General features: G+C 41.7%; 1 long non-coding RNA gene across 2 annotated transcripts in view; it reads right to left on the reverse strand.

Moving 5' to 3' along the window:
• Window positions 1-1,232: 1,232 nt before the first annotated feature.
• Window positions 1,233-20,741, reverse strand: part of LOC311253801 — a 47,792-nt gene continuing 28,283 nt past the window's right edge. Inside the window, exons 5-7 of one of the 2 annotated variants that reach the window (XR_014621919.1) lie at window positions 17,572-18,227; window positions 16,927-17,055; window positions 1,233-2,014 (exon numbers count right to left, since the gene is read on the reverse strand). This is a non-coding gene — a long non-coding RNA (uncharacterized lncRNA). Of the gene's footprint in view, window positions 2,015-12,194; window positions 14,297-16,926; window positions 17,056-17,571; window positions 18,228-20,741 lie in introns of those variants that run through there. The other variant, XR_014621920.1, reaches the window with a different exon arrangement.

Here is a 20,741-nt window from a genome sequence, read left to right on the forward strand (position 1 = left end):
AGACCACATTTCACCAGTATTTGCAATACTGGCTTAGATGTGAGAAATTAGAAAAATGAGGATAAGATCTAATTTGCACATTTTAAAGGATAAAAGGTTTGTTTATGGCACAAAAGAAACAGAAAGTTGCATAAAGCAGCCCCTTTGGATCAGCGGTCTCGTGCTTAGTATTCTCCTGGGCGGGTGGTCACGCTATCTAGTACGCCACTGAGTCGAGAATGGAAAGCATTGTACAATTCTTTCACTCGTGTATTTTGCTTCGCAAGTACGGTCTCTGGCAATAAGTGCTCGTGTTTACAGTGTCTGTGCCTGCGCTTTCCAGCAGGAAGCACAATTGTTGTTTTACATTAATGTATGAAAATACTACCATGATCTCAGGGAAATGTGTGCCGAAGCAGGAGTGGTATATGTAACTATTGTATATATATACATACATCTCTAGTTTCTGACACGATTGAGGTCATTCAACATCTCCCGGACTATACTCAGGATGTTTTATGAGTCTGTGGTGGCCAGTGCTATACTATGCTGTTGTGCGCTGGGGCAGCAGGCTGAGGGTAGCGGACGCAAAAAGGTTGAACAGACTGATCCGCAAGGCCAGTGACGTTGTTGCGAGTGGAGCTGGACTCTCTGACGGCGGTGTCAGCGAGGAGGATGCTGTCCAAGTTACATGTCATCTTGAACAATGGCTCTCATCCACGCCATGACGTGGTGGTCAGCCACAGGAGTACATTCAACACTTTGTTCAACTCCTAATATTATTATTATTATTATTATTATTTCTGCATATTCTGAATTTTGAATGGGAGCAATTTCCCCTCGGGGATTATAAACTATTTCTGAATCTGATTCTAATTCTGAACAAATGCTGCTGCATAGACATGTGTAGAATAGCATGATCCGATAGATGAAAGATAGGAGTAACAATTAAATTGAGACGCTACATTTTCAGCACTTTCTTTATAACAACTAGCCAGACTGTAAACAGGTCTAGGTTCAGTGGCTGTTAGACCATGAATGAAAACAAGTCATCAAATGTCTACAGTGCCACCCTCTGGCAGATATAGGAACCTGCATCTGGACATTGGCAGCAGTGAACTATTCCAGGCGTAGTCAATACATTTACACATTCTCATTTCTTAAGCTCATGAGAAAAACACCCCGATGTCTACAACAATCCTCCAGTGAGCATTTTTCTGTTAAACAGAAATCACTAGCAACACAACATTCGACTGGCTCAGAAGTGCAAATGTTTTATTGAGTATATGAAGACAACAATGACAAATTCACATTTAGACAATATTTCCACCAGGATTTGCAATACTGGCTTTCAACTAAGACATTTCAATGTGTTTTCTTAGTCAAGCTCCAAAATTAAGACATGCTCTTATTTGCACATTGTACAGGATAAAGGATGTCTTTATTGCAAAAGAGGAAAAAAAAAACAATGGATAAATAAAGTTCACATGATCAGTTCAAACTCCTTTCACTGCAAGGCCGCTGCACTACTTACTGCATCATAACAATGTTACTTACTACAAAGGTGGAAAGCATCGTATAGCTACATGCATTTAGCTTGTGCCTTGCACACAGTCACTTATAAACATCACGTCTCAGCCTAAACAAATGATCCAAATGAGTAAACAAATTTAATGGTGACTTGTGACACATTCATTTTGTACCCACATCTTCAAAACAATATTGAAATCCCAGTTGGTGGCCACTGGCATAAAAACGACATATTCCTCTGGATCATCAGTGGTATGTCTATAACTAAAGGCTTATACCTTTAATTATGGAGTAGTGGTATGTCCATGCCTAAAGGCTTATACCTCTGGAAGAGTAGTGGTATGTCGATGTTGAAAGGCTTATTCCACTGGATCAGTGTTATGTGATGCAGGACACCATATGGTGCTGAAGCAGGAGTGGTGTGTCGGTAGTAGGGGTGCAGTGTTGGCTGAAGACTTGTGATATTCAAGGACAAGAACATGTGTAGAATAGCATGGTCCGAGACCTAGATGAAACATAGGAGTAACAATTAAATTGAGACACAAAATTTCCAACACTTTATCACAATAAGCCAGAAGTATACAGTAAAAGTAGCATCATGTATTTTGAAGGGTTTGGGATTCAAGGCTTCAGATAATTTAAAATAAATGTAAGCAGACAGACAGAACTGGACTGATCAGAGCCAACACTCACAGCTCTACTACTTTACTCTGCAGACCACACTGTCCATATGACTGCATTAAATCAGTCTGTATGTGTGTGTTTGTATGTGATAGTTTGGTCTATGACAGACGGGGCAGTCATAATATCCACATCAGTTTTATTTATATATATATACACATACATATATATATATATACACACACATATATATACATACATACACACACACATATATATACATATATACATACATATATATATATATACATACATATGCATATATACATATATATACATACATATATATACATATATATACACATACATATATACATACATATATATACATACATACATACATATACACATACACACACACACACATATATATATATATATACATACATATACATACACACACATATGTATATATACATATATATGTGTATATATACATATATATAGCAGTGGTGGCATGTACGCCAGAAGGGTAAATTCACGAGTTGAACCGATAAAAGTTATTTGTCTTCGTTATCAGTGACTTACAGCCGTAGCCTATCTGTTTTGTAGTGGTTTGTAGCATATCGTCGCTGTCAAGCAGAAGCCTCCTATCTTCAATATATGGTATTAAATTTACGTGTCACTGTACAGTGGGTACTAGTTTCATTTGGAGGATTTCACGCGTGAGTCACGGGAGAGTCACACAGATTTTTTTTTTGGAGGAGTAATTGTGTTTTCACCAGAAGCTGCAATGTGCCCAAACAACCGCCAGGTGGCATCTGTGAGCAGCAGGACGCCTCCATAAGACAGCAGCACGGAGCAGTGAACACAAATGGGGAATGCAATATAATAATAATACAGCATGGGCGAGCGGTCTTAATAAGCTATAAATGCAGTGCATGCCCAAGCCCTTCAATAAAAATAATTGAAAATATTAATCTGGCAGTGTGTTCAATTATACAATACCTTAGTTCTACTGTTTTGGTCTTAAATCCGTGCCTAATCTGTCCCGTTTTGCTTGCGAAAAGCTGGAAAGCTGACAGCTTGTTTCGCGCGTGCGCACTGTGACACAGAGTAGTACAGTTACTGCTAGAGGCTGTGTTTACTGTAGAAGAGCATTTTGAATGGCAAAAAAGCTGTCAGTGAAGCAGCTTATCTGCCAACGCGCATGCGCAAAACTGACTTGTTTGAATTGTTCAGCGGGAAACTGTCAGTGGTTCATTTCATCGTGTAGCCCGGTCAAAATGAGTGAAAATATTAATTCTATTCAGTCTTTGCGTTCAGTGCCGTTTTCGCGGAGAACTTTTGAGGAAAAGAAAACTATAATTTCAAGTGGACGGCCTACTCCTGAAGTAAATATCACAAAAACTGGCCGATCCCCCCTCCCGTCAAACGATCCGGTCTGACAGTGACATATTGCCTGTTCATTCATGAAAACCATCTCGAAACACTCTGTCAAACAAGTGTCAGATCTGTCAATCTGCGGCGCTACTAGCCTAGTTCGCTCATTTTAAAAACACACCGGCAGCAGCGCCTACTGATCTGAGACGTGTCACGTGAGTTACTGTAAATGCTGTGTGGAAAACCAGCTGTGGTCTGTGATTGAGGTGCAGAAGGGTGAGTTTGGAGCTGACGAGAGGATCGCGCTGACGACCGTTTCATTACATTTTTCTCATTGAAAAACTATACAACTGGCATTTAGATTATGTTCTGCACAAAAAAATAAGTGAAATAATAACAATTCGGTTTTAGCAATCAACCGCTTATAGTGATCAAATGTACTCTGGACCAACGTGATCACTATAAGCGGTTTCCACTGTAGTAGTTAAAAACCATATTATATTTTTTATTAATAAATAAATACCCCCCTTACGGGCGCGCATGCTATTGACACTTCAGCATGACCACAGTAAAAGGTCACCGCTCGCCACTGTAATACAGTATAGTTTTTCAATGAGACAAATGTAACGACGGCAGCTACAGTATACGTCTCACTCTTTTTCGGTCCTCAGTCTCGTCAGCTCGAAACACACCCGTCTGTATTTTTAAAATGAGCGAACTACTGTACAGTAGTGCCGCAGATTTCTCATTCCCCACCTTGTTTGATTGAGTGTGTTGCTGGATGATTTCTCATGAATGAACGGGCAATAGCCTGTGTCACTTTTTTTAATTTCAAGTCAAGCGGGGAGGGGGGGATCCTTGTACCTGGGTTACTGTTACCAAGGATACGGAAATAAAAGTAGCGAAGCTCCGGACAGAGTTGCGGTGATTGTATCCACTTTATGATAGGCTACTGTAGATTATGAAAACACATGAGTCTATCACAACAAGGGATTTTCCAGATCAAATCCGTTGGATTATCCATATGAGAGGTAGACTGCCGGTTCTCACGGCCCGGACTCCTGCCAATAGTTTTTTTTTGTGTTTTTTTTGAGGGTGTGTGTGTGCCGAGCGGACCCCTTTAGAGAGACACGCGTCTGTATGGGACAGGCTTTTATTTAATTTAGAACAAACCTTATGCTCAGCAAAAAAATTTTAGGTCGCCGGATCTGAACCCGATCGAGTTAGTCTGGGCTTCAATGAAACGCTACATTCGCTGTGAGGCCAAACCCAAAAACAGAGATGAACTGATCTCCGCAATAGAGTCATTTTGGAAATATAAGCTCACCAAAGAGGCCTGCAACAAATACATAGATCACTTGGACAAAGTCATTGAACAGGTCATAGCATTAAAGGGAGGACCGACTGGCATGTGACTGCATGGCAGACGGCGAAAAATGCCCAGGGCCGAAGGATCTCCTGCTGAAAGACTGATGCGCACACTACGCAGATCTGAGGACACACTCTGCTTTAAATTACCTACTGTATATCATACTGCACTGTTCTGTATACCTGTCGATTTTTTAAACAAAAATGTTTTATTTGAAGCACGTAGGCTACCATGTACAGTACAGACCAAAAGTTTGGACACACCTTCTCATTCAAAGAGTTTTCTTTATTTTCATGACTATGAAAATTGTAGATTCACACTGAAGGCATCAAAACTATGAATTAACACATGTGGAATTATATACTTAACAAAAAAGTGTGAAACAACTGAAAATATGTCTTATATTCTAGGTTCTTCAAAGTAGCCACCTTTTGCTTTGATAACTGCTTCGCACACTCTTGGCATTCTCTTGATGAGCTTCAAGAGGTAGTCACCTGAAATGGTCTTCCAACAGTCTTGAAGGAGTTCCCAGAGATGCTTAGCACTTGTTGGCCCTTTTGCCTTCACTCTGCGGTCCAGCTCACCCCAAACCATCTCGATTGGGTTCAGGTCCGGTGACTGTGGAGGCCAGGTCATCTGGCGCAGCACCCCATCACTCTCCTTCTTGGTCAAATAGCCCTTACACAGCCTGGAGGTGTGTTTGGGGTCATTGTCCTGTTGAAAAATAAATGATGGTCCAACTAAACGCAAACCGGATGGAATAGCATGCCGCTGCAAGATGCTGTGGTAGCCATGCTGGTTCAGTATGCCTTCAATTTTGAATAAATCCCCAACAGTGTCACCAGCAAAGCACCCCCACACCATCACACCTCCTCCTCCATGCTTCACGGTGGGAACCAGGCATGTAGAGTCCATCCGTTCACCTTTTCTGCGTCGCACAAAGACACGGTGGTTGGAACCAAAGATCTCAAATTTGGACTCATCAGACCAAAGCACAGATTTCCACTGGTCTAATGTCCATTCCTTGTGTTCTTTAGCCCAAACAAGTCTCTTCTTCTTGTTGCCTGTCCTTAGCAGTGGTTTCCTAGCAGCTATTCTACCATGAAGGCCTGATTCACACAGTCTCCTCTTAACAGTTGTTCTAGAGATGTGTCTGCTGCTAGAACTCTGTGTGGCATTGACCTGGTCTCTAATCTGAGCTGCTGTTAACCTGCGATTTCTGAGGCTGGTGACTCGGATGAACTTATCCTCCGCAGCAGAGGTGACTCTTGGTCTTCCTTTCCTGGGGCGGTCCTCATGTGAGCCAGTTTCTTTGTAGCGCTTGATGGTTTTTGCGACTGCACTTGGGGACACTTTCAAAGTTTTCCCAATTTTTCGGACTGACTGACCTTCATTTCTTAAAGTAATGATGGCCACTCGTTTTTCTTTACTTAGCTGCTTTTTCTTGCCATAATACAAATTCTAACAGTCTATTCAGTAGGACTATCAGCTGTGTATCCACCTGACTTCTGCACAACACAACTGATGGTCCCAACCCCATTTATAAGGCAAGAAATCCCACTTATTAAACCTGACGGGGCACACCTGTGAAGTGAAAACCATTTCAGGTGACTACCTCTTGAAGCTCATCAAGAGAATGCAGAGTGTGTGCAAAGCAGTAATCAGAGCAAAAGGTGGCTACTTTGAAGAAACTAGAATATAAGGCGTATTTTCAGTTGTTTTACACTTTTTTGTTAAGTACATATTTCCACATGTGTTAATTCATAGTTTTGATGCCTTCAGTGTGAATCTACAATGTCAATAGTCATGAAAAGAAAGGAAACTCATTGAATGAGAAGGTGTGTCCAAACTTTTGGTCTGTACTGTATATATCTTATATTTTTGGGAAGTCTGAATTCCAGTCACTACACATCTTATGAACGTGATGTAAAGTAATAACTTTATTTTTTTATATATATTTTTTTTAAATGCAGCCTCTAAAACTAGAATGAAAAATATTTTCCTATGTTCCACCTTCTCGGCTCTATTGAAAGTAATGAGCTTAATAGACATATTAGCGCCTCCATTTATCTCTGACCAATAGGTGTGCTTGTAATAATTGCTGTGACGACAGCTGGACACAATGTAACACATTAGCATCCTCCATTTATCTCTGACTGTTGGAGCCATTTTGTATATTACACATAAGGTGATAAATAATTTAGATTTGTTGGATTTATTCTGATTTTGTATATTTGAGGTTATAAGAGTGCCTATTAGTTAATAACAACTGCGCTCTTCTTATTGGCTGAGATGTGCGTAACGTGATGCGTGCGTACTTTGGTTCAGTGATGATTATGGAGGCGAGGAGAGCACACTAGTTTTTGACCGTGCTAATGATTATTGCCTGATTTTGGATTGCTACAGTTTTATTTTTTGTTGTAACTTGAATAAAGGTTTCAATAAACCCACGTGAGAAAGAAGAACTGTGGAGTTTTTGTGGCCTAAGACACGCGTCAACTACATGCTCACGCTCCATAATTTTAGTGTGTGTTTAAAAAGTAAAAAGAGATGGAGTCACACTTACACTGACCAATGGGTGTGTTTGTGGATACTTCACTCAAGTACATTGTCAGACAAAAGTCCTGCCCCCCACAGTACTTCACACAGCTGTTTGCTTTGAACAGAAAAACCGGTTCCTACAGTAGCTCTCCTCACACTTTTCAGTTCATAAGTGAAGAAATTTCGTCGTGTTTCATGTAATAAATTTCACATGTAAGGGGAGCTGAACATACAGCCTCCATTCAGAACTCCAAGACACATGTGCCAGATGCACAGAGGCATGCGTAAAACACAGATTGAGACCACTTCATGATGTTTAGTTATTTTTTTTAGTTCATTTTCGTTTCTTTTGGATTTTTGTGCGTATTACTGAGCTGTTTTGGTCCATGTTTGTAAGCCTTTTTTCCCCTGGATTATATTTTCTAAAGTTGCAACAATATAGTAATATATATTGTTTTCGTTTCATTTCGTTAAGTATAAATCAATCAATCCATTTTCTTTGAATCTATGAGATTGTAGAGCACCTAAAAACCAAAGCACCAGTTCACTGTAGCGATTTTCATACACACACCCAGTCTCGCTTTCAATAAAACACACTCGCATTCTATTACAATCGGTGAAATATATGAAAACACAATTTTAAAAATGACAGTTGTTGCTCTAGTTTTTTGTTTGGGTAAGCTTCATATTTAAAAGCGCAATGTTCAGCTGTCAGAAACTAAAAGCAGCCTCCTCTTGTTATATTTGCAGCAACACTGTTGCTTCAGGCTGTGATCAGCTTTTTTGTATCGCTCATAGCCTACTTTCCATTAAAACAACCTGCTGCTCTTGGCTGAAATCAGCCCGTTGTGGCTCCATTCTACGATTAAAGTAGTATCAACAAAGTCACTGTTAACAAAATTAACATCTAATCTGTCCCTTCAAATTGTGTGTTTGGAGCAGCTGCAGACAGATGTGCATTAATGCTCCGCTCGTGAGTCCAGCTGCATCGGGTCCAGGCTGCTGGCACGACCGAAGCAGCTTAGAAACTGTTTAAACGAGCGATCGTGGGCTATAAGTGGATTGTTACATTCACGAGAACTTGCAGAAAATAGATATGAGACAATTTGCTCAAACTTGGAGCCAGACCCGGCCAGGCTACAGGAGAGATCAAAAATATGGAGGGGGACAGGACCCCCATGAGAACCACTGATCCTGTTGAACGTAACCACTGTGAAACAATAAAAAACAACATTGATCTGATTTACCGGCGTAGCGCTCCCTCTCTCCATTCACTCTCTAGCTCTCTCGACCACAGCTGCAAATTAAGTAGCCTATGGCCTATGAACAGCGCCACTCTCCATTGCAGCTATGTTGTGGTCAAATGTGGAATTATCCCAAAATCTTTTGAGCTGCATTTCAGTATGATGCTTCCACCTAGTGGCTACAATGTGACCTACAATTTCACGCAACGCGTGAATCACGCTTTCCGTGAGGGAAACCTCTATTTGAAACTAGTACCAACTGTAGGTAGTAAGCTACAAACCTACGAGCAAATAGAACGGAAATGGACATATTCATCCAATAGTGTGCAACCAAAAAGTGATTTATTAAAATTCAAAGTTATTAAAAATGCAACAGATCTCGAATGACAACAACAACTGCGGTTGTTGTGAACCCAAGCTCTGCCGTGTATCATAACATGACAAGAGGCCGGCTGGAGATAAGCTCTTTGAATACATTCATTGGTTAATAATGTATACAGACGTGAAGGGTGGCCAGTAAAATCGATTATAAAAAAATAGTCGAAAAAAGTCAAATTTGCAAATAAGAGGTTTTTGTCTGACAGCAACAATATCAGTAATAATTCATGTGTAGGATATTAAATCAGTACAAAACAGTAATAATATAAATTGGATAAGACACTGAATAGTAAACCTCCACTTAATGCAATGATTTATAACAATAATAATTCATTTGTAAGATATGTAATCAATTAAAAACTGTAATAATTACTATCAGGCATGACAACGTGATGATGCATAGATTTCAGCTTCTTAAATGATACACAATTCTGTTTTGTTCTCTCTTTTAGTAGTTCCAGTGCCAAGAAAAGGCGTGTAGATGACCTTGTTGTCAGAAGAGGCACATGAACCCCTCCAATGGCTCAAGTCTTGACAGAAAGCATCGTCAACATGATAGTCAATGACATCAAATCAAATCAAATTTTATTTGTATAGCCCAAATTCACAAATCACAGTTGCCTCAGAGGGCTTTACAATCTGTACAGAGACGACACCCTCTGTCCTTCGACCCTCGATTCGAGTGAGGAAAAACTTGCCCCAAAAAAAAGGCCCTTTTAACAGGGAAAAAAAAAATGCGGAAGAAACCTCAGGGAGAGCCACAGAGGAGGGATCCCTCTCCCAGGACGGACAGACGTGCAATAGATGTCGCATGTACAGAGCAGATCAACGAGATCACAATGTATTCAATTATAAGCGATGATTGACAGGAGTGAAAGTACATTAAGATGTATTACAGCAATAATAATGAAATGCACATGGAAATGTGATTACTAGTGATAACAGTAGTAGTGATTAATGGTAAGGATGGTATGTAGTAATGCATTACAATAATAGTAGTGGAACGTATGTAACAGAGATGTGACTAATATTAGAGACAGTAGTGGTGGGTGTCAGGCAGGGTCATGGCAGTAGGCGCATCCACGATCAGGCAGGGCCATAGCAGTAGGCGCATCCACGATCAGGCAGGGCCATAGCAGTGGGCGCATCCACGATCCACGACCCGGGCGCGGCCAGGATCCATGGGAGCCTGTAGGACTAGAAAGCACAAGGACTCCGGGGAAGAAGTAAGTCAGTGACATGCAGAGATGGGGCATGTATACAGGCATAATGTATACAGATGGAGAGGAGAGGAGAGGGGAGGAGAGAGAAGCTCAGTGTGTCATTGTCCCCCGGACTAGGCCTATAGCAGCATAACTAAGAGCTGGTCCAAGACAGGCCTGCTGCAGCATTCTGGACCAGCTGGAGACTCTTTAGAGACTTGTTAGGGCAGCCTGATAATAGAGAATTACAATAGTCCAGCCTGGACGTAACAAATGCATGGACTAGCTTTTCTGCGTCTTTTTGAGACAGGATGGGCCTGATTTTTGCAATGTTACATAGATGAAAAAATGCAGACCTTGAAATTTGTTTTATGTGGGAGTTGAAGGACATATCTTGATCAAAGATAACTCCCAGATTCCTGACGGTGGTGCTGGAGGCCAAGTTAATGCCATCCAAACTCGCTATATCATTAGATAATGCATCTCTAAGGTGTTTAGGACCAAGTACTATAACTTCGGTTTTATCTGAGTTTAACAGCAGAAAATTGCAGGTCATCCAGGTCTTAATGTCCTTGAGACATGCATGGAGGTTGGTAAGCTGATTAGTTTCATTTGGCTTTATTGATAGGTATAACTGTGTATCATCTGCATAACAATGAAAGTTTATGGAGTGTTTCCGAATTATATTTCCTAGAGGGAGCGTATATAAGGTGAATAGTATGGGTCCAAGCACGGAGCCTTGAGGAACACCATGACTAACCTTGGTATACAGGGATGACTCATCATTAATTAATTAATTAATTAATTAAATGGGACATAAACCAGTTTAATGCGGGTCCTTTAATGCCAATTAAGTGTTCCAGTCTCTGTAGTAGAATGTGATGATCAATGGTATCAAATGCAGCACTAAGATCTAGTAAGACCAGGACAGAGACAAGTCATTCGTCAGAAGCGATGAGGAGGTCATTTGTAACTTTCACCAGTGCCGTCTCTGTGCTATGATGTGCTCTAAAACCTGATTGAAAATCCTCATATAAACTATTTTTATGAAGAAAGTCACATAGCTGGTTGGCGACCGCTTTCTCAAGGATCTTGGAGAGGAAAGGGAGGTTGGATATAGGTCTATAGTTGGCTAAAGCTTCTGGGTCAAGATTAGGCTTTTTAAGGAGCGGTCTAATTACAGCTAGTTTAAAGGATTGTGGTACGTATCCTGTTAATAGAGACAGGTTGATCATTTCTAGTAGAGATGTGCTAATTAAAGGTAAAGTTTCTTTCAGCAACCTAGTTGGGATGGGGTCTAGGAGACAAGTTGTTGGTCTAGATGAAGAAACCATCGAAGTTAGTTGGTGGAGGTCGATGGGAGAGAAGCAGTCTAAATATAAGTCAGAATTTACAACTGTTTCTGAGGTTCCTGTGTTTAAAGATACAATAGTGCCAGTTGAGGGCAAGCGATGATGGATTTTGTCTCTAATAGTTAAAATTTTATCATTAAAGAAGCTCATGAAGTCATTACTACTGAGCGTTGTAGGAATACATGGTTCAGTAGAGCTGTGACTTTCTGTCAGCCTGGCTACAGTGCTGAAAAGAAACCTGGTGTTGTTTTTGTTTTCCTCTATTAATGACGAGTAATAGCTTGCTCTGGCATTGCGGAGGGCCTTCCTATATATTTTAAGGCTATCTTTCCAGGCTAAGCGGGATTCTTCCAAGTTGGTGGAACGCCATTTCCTTTCAAATTTCCGTGATGTTTGCTTCAATTTGCGGGTATCCGAGTTATACCAGGGTGCTAACCTCCTGTGCTTTATAGGTTTCCTTTTCAGGGGGGCAATAGAGTCCAGTGTTGTTCGCAATGAGCCTGCAGTGCTATCAACAAGATGATCGATTTGTGAGGAACTGAGGTTAGCGGAGGAGTCCTCTATTATATTAAGACATGGCATTGAATTTAGTGCCAGCGGTATAATTTCCTTAAATTTAGCTACAGCACTATCAGATAGACATCTAGTGAAGGAGTTTTTGCCTAATGGTGTGTAGTCCAGTAATAGAACTTCAAAAGTTATTAAGTGATGGTCTGATAAAAGAGGATTCTGTGGAGAAACTGTTAGATTTTCAATCTCGATACCATAAGCTAGAACAAGGTCAAGGGTGTGGTCAAAACAGTGAGTTGGTTTATGTACACACTGAGAGAAGCCAATGGAGTCTAATAATGAGATAAATGCAGTACTAAGGCTATCATTAACGGCATCCACATGAATATTAAAATCACCTACAATAATTACTTTATCTGATTTGAGGACTATACTTGATAAAAACTCAGAGAATTCAGATAAAAACTCTGAGTAAGGACCAGGTGCTCGATACACTACAACAAATAGAACTGGCTGTAAAGTTTTCCACGTTGGATGTGAAAGACTCAGAACAAGGCTTTCAAATGAGTTATAATTTAATTTAGGTTTAGGAATGATTGACAGACTTAAGTCATAAATAGCTGCAACACCACCTCCTCGGCCGGAGCCTCGAGGAATGTGAGTATTAATATGACTGGGTGGAGTGGATTCATTCAGGCTGACATATTCTTCAGGATGCAGCCAAGTTTCAGTAAGACAGAATAAATCAATATTACAGTCTGAAATTAAGTCATTTACTAGTACAGCTTTCGATGACAGGGATCTGATATTTAGGAGTCCGCATTTAATTCTCTTGTCTTGTTTTGAGATTGCAGAGTTGCTGTTAATTTTTATTAGATTTTCATGCACAACTCCTCTTCTGTGGACTTTTGATTTGATTAATTTAATTAATTTAGGTGGTCGGGGGGCAGACACAGTCTCAATGGAGCAACTGATCTAATGGAAGCTCAGAGAAGCGTGTAAGACTGCAGCTCTGCCTCCTGGTCTCAACTCTGGGTTGTCAGGCTGGTTGTTGGCTAATGAAATGGGTTAAATTTCTAGAGATGAGAGCCGCTCCGTCCAAAGTGGGATGGATGCCGTCTCTCCTAATGAGACCAGGTTTTCCCCAGAAAGTCCGCCAATTATCAACAAAGCCCACATCGTTTGCTGGACACCACCTTGACAGCCAGTGGTTGAATGATGACATGCGGCTGAACATGTCATCACTGGTTAGGTTTGGCAGGGGCCCGGAGAAAACTACGGAGTCCGACATTGTTTTGGCATAGCTACACACCGACTCAACATTAATCTATCTTATAGACGTCCTTAAATCAACTAAGAGCAAGATTGCCCTGACAGCTGATGCCTGGACCAGTATTGCCACAGAGGCATATTTTGGCATCACTTGTCACTTTAAGTGATGACTGGGAACTCACTAGCTTCTGCCTCACCACCATGCCACTGGAAGAACGACACACTGGAGTTAACATTGCTGCATGGATTGAGTATGCCATGGCAAGGTTTGAGGTCCCTGCTAGCAAGATTGTGGCTGTTGTCCATGACAATGGCTCCAATGTTGACACAGTGCTGGCTGCAAACATTTTGAAAGAAAAGCATGGGTGGAATTCAGTCCGCTGTGCAGGCCACACTTGGCCACAATAGGTGATCGGTCATGCTCTGAAACATCCTCAGATCACTAAAACACTAGGAGCAGCGAGGTGTCTTGTAGAGCACTTCAAAAGAAGTGAACTAGCCTCAAGCAAGCTGAAGACCAAATAGAAACAAATGGGAATCCCAGAGAAGAAATTTATCCAAGATGTCTCTACTAGGTGGAATAGCACCTTTTACATGGTGACTCGTCTGCTAGAACAGAGATGGCCGCTGACTGCAACATTGTCTAACCCAAACAGTAACACAGAAAGGGAAACAGCATCTCGACCTGAAACCAGACCAGTCGGCCTTGCTTGAGGAACTGGCAAAAGCTCTTCAGGCCTTTGAAAGTGCCACTGTCTACCTGAGTGGTGAAACCTATGCTACCGCCTCTGCCCTGCCTCCTCTGGTCAGAGGGCTTCAGAAGTCCACTCAGACCACCTATGATACAGCTTCTGTTTCTGGCATTCCAGGCAGCTGCTTCACAGGAGACAACTGCACGCTGGTCCAGAGAAGTCACTGTCAAAGATGACAACACAAACACACAGATCATTGCAGCTGCACTGGACCCGCGTTTTCAGAAACTGAACACTGAACCTGGTGTCAGAAATTTCAAAGTAAAGTCCAATCTCTTGCCTTACAGTCCATGCAAGAAGAAACTGCAAAGAGGCAGTGTGCCAGTGAGAATGAGGAAGCCATTACATGTGCTAAGAGAACTTCAAATGGGTCTCTTGATTCACTGTTTGGATGTGACTCCTCAACAGATACTGACAGTGAGACTGCTGAACAGGATGCTCACAACCAAGCTATCACCAACGAGGCAAGATTTATGTGTTTAAATAAGAACAGTTCTTATTAATTAACATTTAACATCAACTGTAACATGCCATACTTTTTCACAAGCCTAATTTTCATCTGTTGTCCCATTGCAGGTACTGATGTACTTTAATCCCCTATCTTGGTGGAAGTCAAATGAAGCAAAATATCCAAGTCTTGCATCATTAGCCTGGTCATTCTTGTGCATTCCTGCCACTTCTACTCCTTCTGAGCGACTGTTCTCAGCTGCTGGGAACATAACCTCCAAGAAGAGAGCCAGCCTCACACCTGAGTATGTTGATATGCTCACATTCCTGCATTGCAATTTGAAGAATTTGTGAATTATACAGTCATTTGTACTGGATTTTTTTAATTTTATTTACATTTACTAGTTTTATTTGAAATTTTGGACTTGGCAGCACTATTTCAAAAAGCTATAGTTATAGTATAGTAAAGTTATTTGTACATTATGTTTTTGTTATCACAACTTGCACTTTAATGTATTATTTTGTCAATTTATGTTTCATTAAAATAACAATTTAAAAATGCAGTTGTTTCAAAATATTATGTTTTCAAATACATGTTTCATGGGTTTTTAATTTGCTCTGAGAATATGAGGTAAAGTCGAAAATAATTGTGACTAATCGAAAAAATAATCGTTAGATTAGTCGACAACCAAAATAATCGTTAGTTGCAGCCCTAGTGTTGGCCTTGTATGGCTATTTCCTGGGTTAAAATCCCAGGTGGCGTTGTTGACGACACACACTACACATACACACGCTCACACAAACACACACTCAGACCCGCTCTCGCCACAGTGGCATTAGCATTAGCATCTAGCTGCTCAGGTGATGGCTGGGGCCTGTCGCAGCCTGTTTTAGAAGCATCATTTCTCCCTCGGCCTGCCATCATAGAGTGTCCGCAAGTAAAAAAATAAGTTTACCTATAGTAAAAGGCTGCAGTATTAAGGCTTAAAGCTGGCAGAAAAAATACAAAAGTGTAATATAAAAGTGTAAAGTAAAAAAAAAAAAATATCATTCCAGCGGAGCCTCTGTGAAACGTGTCTTACATCTTCCTCGTTCCACCAGGGGTCCCCCCCACTGTTGAAATTTAACCGCCGCTGCTAAGGAGAGGAGAGGAGGAGAGGGGAGAGTGCATAGAGGGCTGTGTTTTACCTCAGACATTTATTCTATTAATTATTTTGCATTATGGACGTTTCTGAAGGGGCTATGCCCATAATGAGTCTTAGTGTGATCAGCACTCTACAGAAAATATCAGTTGAACAGGCGGTGCTTCAATCTGGTCCAGGACACATGTGCTTACACAGTGCTAAAAGAATGTGGTCACGTGTGGCCAAGACCACCACTGACTGCGGTCTGAGTCATAAAATCCTAAGGCATTCACACCTGTACTTGGAGCTGTCCACTTATGAACAGGCGCTCACAACAAATAATACCAGGCCTGACCAGCTTGTTTGTTTTAGTGCTGCATCACTAGACTAACAAGAAGCTTCTTTCCACAGGCTGTGAGACTCGATTCATCCTCAGCACTCCACCATGAAAAATAGTTTCCATTTTATGACTAATCTAACCAGATAACAGAAATTCTGACCCGATGACCGGCATTAAGAATGATTACAATAACGTAAAGGTAGGATTTTGTAATATTTTGTTTAGGACAGCAACCGATGGTTATTTTCATGCTGGTTGTTTTCTCCATTAATCCTTTGATCGGTAAAAATATTGAGAACTGTGGTCACAGTAAGCCAGAGGCCCAAGTGACACCTTCACAATGTCCAGTCCAAACCTGAACATTATAAATACAATGAAATGATTTAAAGGAAACGCAGCAAATGTCATACCAGCTGTAAAGCGGCAACCACATGATTTTACTGGAAAAATAACTGAAACCACTATCAAAATTGTTATCAATTAATTTTCTGTCAATCAACTGATTAATCAAATATAAGCAATATATGTAAAAACTGATGAATACTTGAATTTATAACAAACCATATTGTATAAGCCCTTCATTTTTGTGCAAAAAAATAATAATTTCCAGTGTAACTGGTAATAACTATAGCTGTCAGATAAATGTAGTGGAGTAAAAAGTGCAATATTTGCTTCTAAGATGTAGTAAAGTGGAACTTTAAAAGTAATATGAAAAGAAAAGGCTAAATTTAAGTACAAGTATCTCAAATTTGTAATTAAATACATTACTTGACTAAATGTACTAGGGTGCCACCAGACTGAGGCGTGCGTTTTTTAAATTTATTTTACACACCCAGATCTACTTATGTTACTCCAAATAAATGAAAATGTTTCAAAATTCACTTTTGGAAGAAGGTTTCCTGGCACCGACTCCAGATGCTCCATCCTCTGCTGATGGTTGTTTGCGTCTCTTGTGTGTTGGTGGGATGTTATCCCCCTCATCAGCTGCAATAGTTTACTCTGCTGATGGTTCTATGAAATACAAAATATTCAGTCAGACATGTGAGAATGACCACAATTACGGCTGGATGGTACAGCAAAAAATTATCCACAGGCAGGTTTAAGGTGGGTCACAGAGGTGGTTCTTTATTCCTCCACCTCAGCAAACAGCATAACACATCAGTACCACCTCCCCCAGGTTGTTAAAATGGCCCCCATTTATAGGGTGTCACAGCTAATGACCCTGGAAGATTCCATCCACAGGGATCCACTGCCTATCAACATGTTTAACCCACCATTTTTATTCCTATATTTACACCACCTTATCAGTAACAAATACACACCCTCATTTGCCTCCCCTAACAACAAAAATACACATCCCACTTTGTCTTTTTTCCTGGGGGAAGCCTTTTGCCTGCACACCCTGAAGACAAACACTGGTGAGTAAACAATACACTTGACTTCTTCACTGCATGCACTTATTGAGCAACACAATACACATTCTTAGCTTAGCTCCTTGTTGAAGGAATTAACACATTTAATATGCACCTTTAACCCTCTGTCCCGCTGCTCTAGGTGGAGCTGCGTGGCCCACACATCACCCACCTGTAAAACCAAGACCCGACCAAGGACAATAAACGTTCAATAAATACGATAAACATATCCATACAAATGTGCAAAAAACAGTGTTAAAATGTATTGTGCAAATCTCCAATAAAGTGCTGTTGCTCCTCTGCATATGTAGTCACACTCAGTCCATAGTGCGTGGTGCCATGTGTGCAAAGCCTGGTGACGATGTGCTCTTCGTCAGATTTCCTCCTCCCTCTCCCCAAAGAGAACAGTACCTCATTCCTCTGACATTCTGGACAGACAGTCCGCCACCACATTTGACTTCCCTGACCTGTAGTGCACCGTGAAGTCATAGGGCTGCAGGGCCAGGTACCACCTAGCGATGTGCATGTTGGCATCCCTCATGCGATAAAGCCACTGCAAAGACCGATGATCAGTTTCCAGGAAGAAGTGCCGCCCCAGCAGATAATATCTGAGGGTGTCGATGGCCCACTTCATCGCCAAGCACTCCTTTTCCACTGTAGAGTACCTTTGTCTCTCTGTCCAGCAGCTTCCGACTCTCCTTCCACCACCACCTCCTCTCCTTCCACCTCCTGCAGAAACACTGCTCCCAGGCCCACTCCAAAAGTGTCCGTCTGAATGAATGAATGAATGAATGAATGAATGAATGAATCTTTTATTGTCATTATACTGGGTGTACAATGAAACTTTGTTAGACTATTCTCGGTAAAAGACAATTAGTTAGACAATATAAAACATATATTAAAAAAAATTAAAAAACATAAAAGGCACACATGGAGATCAACAGAACAAGACAAGAGCAGCAGTATATATAAAATACAATGTCTGTGCAGCAGAAAGGTATCAGTGCAGCTTCAAATAATGATAATAATAATAATAATAATAATAATAATAAGTGATAGCAGCAGCATGTATAACATGCGTGTGTATAACAGTGACTGTTATGATAGAAGTGGGATGATGTAGGCAACAGCTCTGGGGTAGAAGCTGTTTCTTAGTCTGTTTGTTTTGGTTCTGATTGTCCTGAACCTTCTGCCAGATGGTAACAGCTCAAACATGGAGTGACCGGGTGTGGGGTGTCTCTAAGGATGCTGAGGGCTTTCTTGTTGAGCCTTTTTGTGTAAATGGTGTCCAGTTCGGGGAGCTTCAACCTGATGACGCGCTGAGCCACCTTCACCACACGATAGAGACTGTAGCGTTCCGCGGCTGTACAGCTGGCGTACCACACTGTGGCGCTGGTGGTCAGGATGGACTCGATGGTGCTTCTGTAGAAGTTGAGGAGTAGTTTGGCCCGCTTCAGTTTCCTCAGGAAAAAGTCTCTGTTGAGCTTTATTGACCAGCTGCATGGTGTTGTTCGTCCATGCCAGCTGGTTCGACAGTGTGACTCCCAGAAACTTCAGCTTTTCTACATCCTTCACCGTCTCCCCATTTATGTGGAGGGGTGCGTACGGTTCCACCTTAGTCCTACAGAAGTCAGCGATCATCTCCTTGGTTTTAGAGGTGTTGAGGATGAGGTCGTTTGCTCCGCACCACTGTATGAGATGATCCACCTCATGCCTGTAAGCTGTCTCATCCTCCTCTGAGATCAAGCCAACTACAGTCGTGTCATCGGCAAACTTAATGACAGTGTCTGAGGGGTAGATGGGGGTGCCTCTATTTTCTGCAGCACCTGTTGCAGGTGCACCATATGCTCCTCCCATGATTGGCTGAAAATAACTACATCATCCAAATATGCAGCCACACAGTCAGATAAATCCCTCAAAACATGGTCCATTAGTCTTTAAAACGTGGCTGGCGCCCCCTGGAGACCAAATGGCATGACCTTAAACAGATACATACCAAATGGTGTTCTGAAAGCTGTCATCTCCTTGGCATCTGGTGCTAAGGCAACCTGCCAGTAGCCCTTGCTGAGGTCCAGTGTGGTGATGTACCGAAAGCTGCACACTGTATTCAGGTATCTGAAATCAATACAAAATCTGAGAGTACCATCTTTCTTTGGGACCAATACAATGGGCCTGCCACTCACTGTTATTCCCAGCTCCAACATCAGCCTAATTTCCTTTTGCAGCAGAGGAATCAACCGCTCAGGAATCCTGTAGCTTTTCTACTGCACTGGGGCATCTCCCTTCAGCCGAATCCTGTGCTGCACCAGTCAGGTGAAAGCTGGTGTCTCCCTGAAGAGTTCTGGGTCAAGCAGGGGCTTCGCCTCTGCCTGCTGGGTGAGAGACAGATGTGACAGGTCCACTTCTGGGCCCTCTGCTGTTGTGGTGGTAGCTGGGAAGAACTTGTCAACAGTATCCTCCTCCTGCACCTCACGGACCAAAAGCTGCTGGTGCACAGGCTCTGAACGCACCTGGACCTCCTCAAGCAGGTTAACATGAAAAGTCTGGTATCTTTTAAACCTGTCCGGCATAAAAAGTTCATGTGTGACCTTACCCGCACGTTTGCTGATTTCATATGGTCCATGCCACTTAGTCAGCAACTTGCTTTCACTGGTTGGCAACAACAACAACAGTACTTTTTGGCCTGGATGAAAGACCCGCTCTCTGGCCTTTTGATCATACCACACCTTCTGGTTTTGTTGAGCCGACTCCATGTGTTCATGTACAAGCGCCATCATCTTCTCCAGTCTCTCCCTCATTTTTACCACATATGCTACCACATTTTCTCCTTCTGGCTTCGAACTCTCCCAGTAATCTTTCAGCAGGTCCAGCGGTCCTCTCACCTGGTGCCCATACAACAGTTCAAACGGAGAGAAGCCCGTAGATGCTTATGGGACCTCTCTGTACGCAAACAGCAGGTATGGCAGCCAGCAGTCCCAATCCGAACCTGTGTGAGACACAAACTTGCGCAGCATGTTTTTCAGTGTCTGGTTATAGCGCTCCATCAGCCCATCCGTCCCACAGTCTGTTAAAATCTCCTTGGGTATGCCTACTCTAGAAAAAAGTTGTAAAAGGCAATCTGCTACTTGTCTAGCTTTGAAAGACCTGAGAGGGAAGGCTTCAGGGTGCCGTGTGGCATAGTCGCACATGACCAAAATGTAAAGGTGGCCTGAGGAACTTTTCTCAAATGGGCCTACAATGTCCATGCCTATCCTCTCAAAAGGTGTATCAATGATGGGCAAAGAC

This window comes from Pagrus pagrus (assembly GCF_965226575.1).
Source record: "Pagrus pagrus genome assembly, contig: HAP1_SCAFFOLD_45, whole genome shotgun sequence".
NCBI classification, from domain to species: Eukaryota; Metazoa; Chordata; class Actinopteri; order Spariformes; family Sparidae; genus Pagrus; species Pagrus pagrus.